Source organism: Jatropha curcas, chromosome 7, assembly GCF_041381405.1.
Source record: "Jatropha curcas cultivar XTBG-Jc1 chromosome 7, XTBG_Jcur_1.0, whole genome shotgun sequence".
Classification (NCBI taxonomy): domain Eukaryota; kingdom Viridiplantae; phylum Streptophyta; class Magnoliopsida; order Malpighiales; family Euphorbiaceae; genus Jatropha; species Jatropha curcas.
In genome coordinates, this window is record NC_143157.1 from 15,939,222 (window position 1) to 15,948,677 (window position 9,456).

The following is a 9,456-nucleotide window of genomic DNA, read 5'->3' on the forward strand; positions in this document are numbered from 1 at the left end:
CTTAATCACTTCCTATTTTGCATTCTAAGAAAGGAGGATTGCCTATCTCATATCTTAAAATGACTAGATTTCTTATACTTTAGATTTTTGTTTGCTATATTGACAAATTTTACATGTCATATGCATTTATACTACTTAGTTCATAAATATATCAATCTCTTGTTTTTGGTAGATTACTTAAGAAATCTAAATCAACGAATAAAAACAAACATGATCAACATGAAGTTCAGAAAAGAAGGATGAATATTTTGCTTAGGGACAAGCAAAGAGCTAAGTGTGGGGGAATTGATAGCCTCGTAAAGCGGGCAATTTTGTTATGTTATTTTCATATAAAATTGCATGAATGCATGATGTTTTTATATATTTTACGTTTGTTCGGGTTGTTTTGTTTCAAAGTAATTTTCAGGAACACAGTTGGAGCAAAGATTTGTTTTGTACAAAAATAGGGCCAAAACAAGTTGAAAACATGGAAGAAATCCTTGATCCAGCCCTCGCGCCGCGAAGCACGTCGCAACTAAGAACACGCCCAAATCGCGAGCACCAGAAGAAGTCGCGCGCGCAACCTACACCCAGAAAAGCCAAGTCGCGAGCGCGCCTTCCATCTGCGCGAGCGCGAAAATCACTTTTGAGAGGCAGAAGGTTTGCTAGCGAAATGCGCGAGCGCGACTTCCATCTGCGCGAGCGCGAAAATCACCTTTGAGAGGCAGAAGCATTTGGAGCAGAAGTCGCGAGCGCGACCTTTACAAGCGCGAGCGCGAGTCGTGTGTCCAGGAGACATAACTGCCACCTTTCACTAGAAAATCATGTCTTTCCATGCATAGGTCGGGACTCTTCCCAAGAGAAGTCACCTGAAGCACCTTTTGGCCAGCCAACCACCTTCATAACTGCCATCATCTTCCTCTTCTATAAATTAAAGTCCAAATCAAGATGAAAAGAGGCCAGATGTCAGAGGCCATAGGCCATAGGCCATATATGCAATATGCATTATGTAATATGCATTATGCAGTAGGCAAAATGTAGTATTATAATACAGTAGAAAATAATAAAGTAGTACTTAGAAATAAGATGACGAGAGTCACTTATTATTGTTCGTGCAAAGAACATCCAGGAGTTCCTCGAGGTGTGACGCCCTCCAAGAGGCTTGAGTTTGATTACTTCTATCTTTCTCTTGTTTTATTAAAGACTTTTTGCATGTTCTGCTTCATAATTTTCTATGCAAAGCAACAACGTTAATTGGTTTCATTCAATAAAGTTTCTTTAAGTTATCTTTTGGTCTTTGTTTAATCAAGCTTACTTAATTATATTCTCAGAAAGAAATAATTTGGTAAGGATCAAAGAGATAGAATTCATTTAGTTGGGTTTGCATGTGAATCTTTAACTTAGTTTGTCAAAGTTAAGTCTAACTTATTGAAATAATCAAAGAATAAGATCTAGGTTTAATATTTGACAAAGTAAGGTATTTGTTGTATGTAGAGATACATATAATAAAAAGAGTAATTCTGCACCGAGAGGTTGAATTATACTTGACCACATGTGATTAGAGAATCGTTTATTGCATGTTACACGCTTTGCTATAGAAAAAGAAAATCTAATGCATGATCAATTCTTCTAAGTATTCTACTATATCTTTATCTATAGAATTAAGTAGTATATTTAGTTAAAAGTTTAAATAGGATTATAGTTTAATCATTTCATATATGTATTGCTGTGAACATAAGTGTTAAGGATAAGTAGTAAAGTGGACATAACCCGTTCCTCGTGGGATCGATCTTTTTATTACTACGTTGCGATCCGTATACTTGCGGGTACTCAAAAGAGACGCAACAATGTTGAATTTGTGATTACAGTGATCATACATAATGTGATTTGAAATATGTTCTAAATGTATAAATGTAATTCTTGAATGATTCTCAAATAATAATTCTTTAAACTACATGATAATTAAAGGATTTATAAGTTTAATTTCAAATTCTATATTGCTTGAGATAAAATGAGTATGTGACTGAAAAAAAATTGAACCTTTGTGAATTAAAGCATATACCTTTGGTCAATATGTAAAGTGTTATATAATGCCATGGTAACTTCACTTGACTTCTTGTGATATTACTATGCAATGAGCACATGTGCTTATTTGTGGGTTGATATGATCTTTTATTGCTATTCATATTAGTAATGTCACTTAAGTAGATTTTTAGTATACATTGATTTCTTTAAAGATGCCCGAAATGTATAAAAATATTATAAACAAAGTCTGCATATTTAATCCATAAAACTAAAGCAATTAATTGTGTGATGCTGTCCGAGCACCATTGCAATTAAAGAAGTTTAAATGCTAATTTGGACTAGCTTTTTACAGATCTTTAAGGATTTTAATAGGAGAAGTGGACTTGTAGGTTGAGGTAGACAGACACTAGACTCGACAATAAGGCACATGGAGTTTAGTTTGCTGATTCTTGTGATTTTTGGTTTCTTTTGTCAAATGTCTTTATTTTTATTTTAGATGTAGGCTGCAATGACCAACAAAAGATGACACATCAAATTTTGTGATTATACTAATATGATATCATTATGTATGGGTTTACTTGTGGTGTTCTTAAAGGATGGTTGTCTTGACTTTGTTTTAAAAACTATAGGCTTTTTATTTTGACGAAATAAGACCAAAGTTTTCCATTATGAATTTGCATCAATAACATCATCTGATTTTTTCAATTATCATGTCCCTTCTAAAAAGCAATTTTAGGTATGGGAGAATGTTAGGGATTAGCAATGTTGATATTCATAAGATCAAAAGTTATGCATGTTTTCTTCAAGTTTATCTCATCTAACCAGAAATTTTTGGGTAACTTTGGTTGAAGTGGGTTAGAATGCATAATGTGCATCAGTAGAATCACCCACTTTTATGGCTTTCTTGGTTGTGTTATGGTTTTTTGCTATAGCATTTCCCATTATGCATTCCTCAAAAGTTGCCTGCAAATCATGAACTTACAATTACAATTTTGATAAGAAAATAAGAAATGAAATGACATACAAATATAGATTTTACTACATTGACTTGAAATATTTGTAAATTATGGGGTTAAGGAATACTTGCCTCATGTATGAAAATTATCGCTTCACGAGAAGCTTATATCGATTTCAAGCATGGAATAGTGTTAAAAGAGCACACACAACCTTTTACCCTAGTATTATCTCTTTGACAGTGTTGATTCTCTCTACTGCTCTTAGTAAAATACCATATGACTCCGGATAATGCACAACAAGAAAAACAATCAATCTCTCAAGCCTTGCTTCCTGAATAACTTCTTTCAATCTCTTTAGTAATGGAGATACTTCATTTTCAATTGGAATACTAAGTTTCATTGTCTATGAATAGGTTTGTAGAAAGCTTTCGTTAGCAAATGAAGTCAAATGTATACTCTTTTTTTTTTAATATCTCCAGGACTTGTTGGACTTCCTAAAACAAATTGGCCCCGATTTGATTCAATATCACCTTTTAAAGCATTCTATGAAGCAACTATAGTGTTTTTGTAATTGAGGAACTCCACATCTAGATATTCAAGTCTTTGATATGCATCTAGAAAATGTTGAAGCTATCTTGGCCCTATGATAAGTAACCACTAATGGGCCACTTCCTTTAATAAATCACACCATAAAGCAAGTACTCCTACTATACTTGTTTGATGGTCAACATGGATATATGCATCTTAGATTTTTTACAGCATTACCCTCTTTGCCATATCTATCAAGGTATACTAGCCATTTTGTAAATAGAATATAGTACCTATTACAATAAGTGTAATGTGTGGTATGTAATAGTTTTACCTTCTTCTCAATTGTGCTAAAGTTTGTTCCCCACAATCAAAGAGAAAACATCCTTTAGAGAAAATATTAATATAGATGGAACTAACATTTCGATATTTAAAAGGCCCGGATGAACCAGTGCCCAACAGAATAATTTTCAGGTCATCACTTTACATATTTTCTAGAAAAAAGGGAGAGAATTTCCATCCAACAATTGCTTTTCAAATATAGTTGTATTATCTTGCACAATAGTTGCACATTTTTTCATTTCTCCATAATTGTGCTAAAATTTGCTGATATGTTGGGCAACATCCACAATCTCTAAAATCTCTAACAGTAACTTTTCAATGAATTTTAGGGGAGCCATCACATTTGGAGCATTGAATTTGCCTAAGCCAAGATGATTATTGTAACGGACTGGCCTGGCATGATATTGTCCGCTTTGGGCCTTCGGCCCGCACGGTTTTGATCCTGGGAGCTAAGGTAGGCCCAATCCCTCCTTACACCTTTGCCCCCAAAAGTCCTCATACCAGTCGTTGGTCCGTCCATACTTATGTACATTACTTACACCCTGCACTTAACCGATGTGGGATTCGCCTAGGGTGCACAGTAGCCTTAGGTCGCCACAGTCACCCCCCCCCCCTTTGGGGACTCAACGTCCTCGCTGAGGTTTGCCCCACCACCGGTCAGAGGAGCAAGGCTTGGGCTCTGATACCAAACTGTAACGGACTGGCCTGGCATGATATTGTCCGCTTTGGCCTTCGGCCCGCACGATTTTTATTCCTGGGAGCTAAGGTAGGCTCGATCCCTCCTTACACCGTTGCCCCCAAAAGGCCTTATATTAGTCGTTGGTCCATCCATACTTATGTACATTACTTACACCCTGCACTTAACCGATGTGGGATTCGCCTAGGGTGCACAGTGGCCTTAGGTCGCCACAACTATGAGGTCGAAAGTGAACTATTCAACATATTAGACTAGAAAACCTCATAATTTAACATATGAGATCTATTAAAAATGTCATAAACCAAGATGGCCATACTCTATGGCCTAAAAGTTAATATTCCTAAATAGATATATTACTAATATCTGAGACATTAAATAAAAAGTTTTCAAAAAAATCATTTTATTACAAAGAGATGGTCTCAAACTAAGTAGGTAGCTTGCATTTATCACTTCATGCAAGTAAAATCATTTGGATAGAATAAAATCCACTCATATAAATTAGATAGACTGCATTTGAATTCCATCCAAGAAATTCGAGTCTACTAAAAATATAGGATAGCTAAGATCAAGTTCTAAAACAAAAAATTTATAATTGCAACTCAAGGGTAACCTCTCATGCATTGAAGATGAAGCTTTGTTTGTCAAAGAAGACTAAAACTGAAGGCAATGTATCCATTCCAGTTCCCTAAATCTACAGTAAAAATATCACAGCAACCAATAAAAAATGAGCTCAGTAACCATTTAAATACAACTGAGTGATTGAAAATGAACAATAAAACAAAGAAGCCATATATCCAAATATTATAAATGAAAAAAAAATACCTGAACATAGTCAATGTAATGGTAGTGTTAACTTCATGATCATTCAATTAAAAAAAGTTTTTAGGCTCACCATTTTTGTCCCCTCTTTTTGCCTTTACTTCATTATACTTATAAGTTTTAGGTTTTTCTACCATTGTAAAGCCACTTTTCTTCCATGACTATGTTCTTTTGGAGGAGGAGAAGAAGCAGAAGAGGAATAGGTAGGGATTATGCTTAATAATTCTTTTATGTGATGGGGAGAGGAAAATAAAATCCTAATGCTTTTGTGCAACCTAATGCTTTGGATTCAGCTTGCAGTTTTAAACTCGATTTATATTTTGATAATTAATAAGAAAATTGGTCGTTGTTATTATCTTCAAGTGAAGTTAGGAATCCCATGGAAAGTATAAACTTTGTGATGAGCAACCTTTGATATATTTAAGTACGTGAATGATAGCTTTTAAATGAGTATGACATGGTTGTTGCATGAATTGACTTAATTATTGAACCCCAACGGTCATATCAAGTCTTGTTAAGCTTAGGTAGAGTAACATACCTACTAATCTTTTGAATTGTGCAGGTTTATCAAGTAATGATCCCACACCAGATGTCAACTTCATATCTTGAATAAGAGAAGAATGAAAAGGAGCTGCATCCCGTAAGCCAACATCTGAGGTCATATCTAAGATGATTTTTTTCTAAGACAGAAATATTCCTAAAGATGATCTGGCAGTTTCAATGCCAAGGAAGTACTTGGCTTGAACAAGATATTTGATGGTGAATGTTTGATGCAAAAATTGCTTGATCTCCAAAATTGGTTGATCTCCAGAATTAGTTATTTCATGAATCTTTCTTACTTTAGCATGATATGCAAGATAAGATTCTGTGAATGAAATGGAAACTAAAAAGGTAGAAGTGAAGTTACCTGATTCAATGACATGTGCAGAGGAAGTATGACCAGTTGTAGGAACTATAACTACAAAATACTGCATCAAGTTAGGTTGAATTCTAGTTTGCTTCTTCTAAAGGGATTTGCATTAATAGAATTATGAAGAGGAGAATCATAGACAAATGCATCACGAACATATGTAGAAATGCTGTGAGAATATGAATGAGTAGGTGCAGATTAGAGGATGGTTTTAGAATTATTTGGATTTGAATCATCATCATGAGGTTGTATAGGGAGATCAGGAATTGTATTTTTTGTAACACTTGGACCCGATGTATTGGGTTATGGTACTATAAAGGATAAAGGGTTAGGGTCTAAAGTAGATGATTCAATGCATTTGGGTAAAGAGAAAGCATATGTATCTTTTGGTTTTGATTGAACAGAATGGGAAAACAGATTCATGAAAGGTAACATCCTTAGAACTAAAGATTGATGAGGTCTCAAGGTTACATAACATATAAGCCTTTGAGGTCAAACTTTTGCAATAATTGCAAAGGCACAGTCCACCACTAGATAGAAATTCCAACTGAGTATCGTAAGAGAATATGGGGTTGGGCTCTAGGTTTGAACTTGTCTTTAAATGGTTTGATATTAATAGCATAACTCAAACAATTAAAGACTCTCGAATATGAAATATTTGGTGATTTATGGTATAACATTTCAATTGGTGTTTTCCAGTTTATGGTTTCTATAGTAATTCTATTGGTTAAATATGTTGTTGTCATGAACATTTCATGCCAAAATTTCCTTAGAAACTTTGCTTATAAAAGTAAATCTTTTCTTATTTGTACCAAGGATTTATGCTTTTGCTCTACTACCCTATTTTGCTAGGGGGTCATAAGTGCATGATCTCTGATGTATAAGTCCTCTAGAATTGAATAGTTCCTGACAAGCTCTTTGGTAAATTCACTACCACTATATGATTTCATCCTTTTAATATCCTTTCAAAACTAAACATTCACCATATTGATAAAGTGAAAAAGCACATAATGAAGTTCGGTTTTAAATGAAAGCATCTATACGTAGGTGTACCTATTGTAATCATCTAATGTGGCTAACATATATATAGCACATGTAATGAATATTGTAGAATAGGATCCCCATACATCAATGTGGATCAGGTCAAAAGATGAAATTGTATTATGTGAACTAGAAGGGAATGACAATCTATGTTATTTAGTAAGAAGATAAAGGGTGCATTGATAATCTCCCATATCAATAGAATCAATTAAAGATAAGTGTTTCAATCTAGAATTTGCAACATGGCCAAATCTAATGTGCCACAATAATGCATTATGATCATTATAAGAAGTACAACTAGAAGCAATAGAGTTTGTAGAATTGAAAATAAAAGAGTTTCGATTTATGTAATATAATCCTTCTTTGACTTGATCAATGGTCAATACCTCTTTACTCTGTATATCGTACACAAGATAATGATTAGACAAGAATTGACCGATATATGATCGGTTTTAGTAAGAGCATTAACAGAGATTAAATTGCATCTAAAGCTGGGTATGTATAGTGTATTGTATAAGGTGATTCTATGATTTAGGTGTTAAAGATCATATGCGCAGTTGCACCAATGTCAATGATCATTCACCTTTTTTATCAGACATGCAATTGAAATGTCAATTAAGTGTAGTACCTTCAAACATGAATTATTTACAACATCCTCATTACTTCAAGCATGGTGCACTGGACCACTTTCTTTCATAGCTTTAATGACTTCTTGTTGGACTCTTTGACAAGTTTTCATTCCAGGTATAAAGTGGATCCGATAGATTCTATTGTTAAGTCTCAATAGATGACTCTGATACTTGATTGACTGCATGAGCTTGTGAATGAATCTGCTTCTGTTTTGCTTAAGACTCGTGGTACCAATCTTGGTAACTATGTATTTGAAACAACTTTCTTTACTGTGGCCACTAACTTTTATAATGTTCACAATATCTATCTTCTTTCTTCTCAAAAGTAGCTCAGGTATTTCTAGGATTATATGTTTTTTTTTTTTTTTTTTTTGAAGTACCTTTGTACTAACAAAGCATTTGATGTTTCAGATGATTCATTGAAGAAATAATATGTCTCTCTTTATTTTCCTACTCTTACCACCATTGAATAGGGTCTACTTACACTTGGAAAGGGATCCATTCGAAGGATCTAATTCTTAAATGTCATAAGAATCTTTTAACCCTATAAAGAATTGAACTAGCTTGTCTTATTCTCCAAATCAGATATGCCTTAGCAGCATAACAAATGCACACAGGTAATTTCCTTATGCATTCTAAGTCGTCCTAAAACTTCTTCATTTTAGTAAAATAAACCATAACTGATAGATTTCCCTTAGTAAAGCAGCTTATGTCATGTTTGATATGATATGGCATTGGACCATCACTTTCTCTGAATCTATTAGCAATTTTTTCTCGAAGTTCTAATGCATAACTTGTGTATAAGAAGACTTCAACTATCTCTTTTAAAATTGAGTTTAATATCCATAAATGACCATGCTATTAACTCTAATCAATTTATCATAGCGTAGTGAAGTAATATCATGTTTAACATATTGGCCATTGTTGAAGCATATTTTATTCTTAGCTTTGAGAGTTATAACCATGGATTTATTCCAAGATAAGTAATTATTGCCATTAAGACGTATGCTTAAAAGTGATAAACCTGGATTATCCGTGTTCATGAGTTGTAAATGCTCCATTTTCTTCAGTTAAAGCTTCGGTAGCAGGAACTCTTTCAGTGTTTGCACTTTCTCTTATAGCCATTTAGATAAAAAGTTAAGATCTCCAACAATTAGGTCAAAGAGTAATCAATATTTCACGAATTAGACAATCATAAGATGATTGCAAAGTACTTCCTCAATTATCAAGCTCTGATACCATAATATGTTAAGAATTCAAAGTAATGAAAGCTTAAGAAATTCAATGAAGCATCGAATCAGGAATTAAAACTTCTGAAATTTGTATTGAGCAAAAAAATTTTTAGAAAAGATGATTCCAGCTTTCCATTATCGATTGCTTTATATACAACTACCTCTATATCTCTCTTAGCTACACTGCTCTAACTAACTAACTAACTACAAGCTCAAAATACACGAGTTACAACCAACCAGCCAGCTAAGCTAATAAATTAAAATATCTTCTAATCGCTTCTTGCTAGCTCAGCTATCA

At 33.9% G+C, this 9,456-nt stretch overlaps 1 pseudogene; it reads right to left on the bottom strand.

Moving 5' to 3' along the window:
- Nucleotides 1-2,692: 2,692 nt before the first annotated feature.
- On the bottom strand, nucleotides 2,693-6,008 carry LOC149494758 (tRNAse Z TRZ4, mitochondrial-like; annotated as a pseudogene).
- Nucleotides 6,009-9,456: the final 3,448 nt, after the last annotated feature.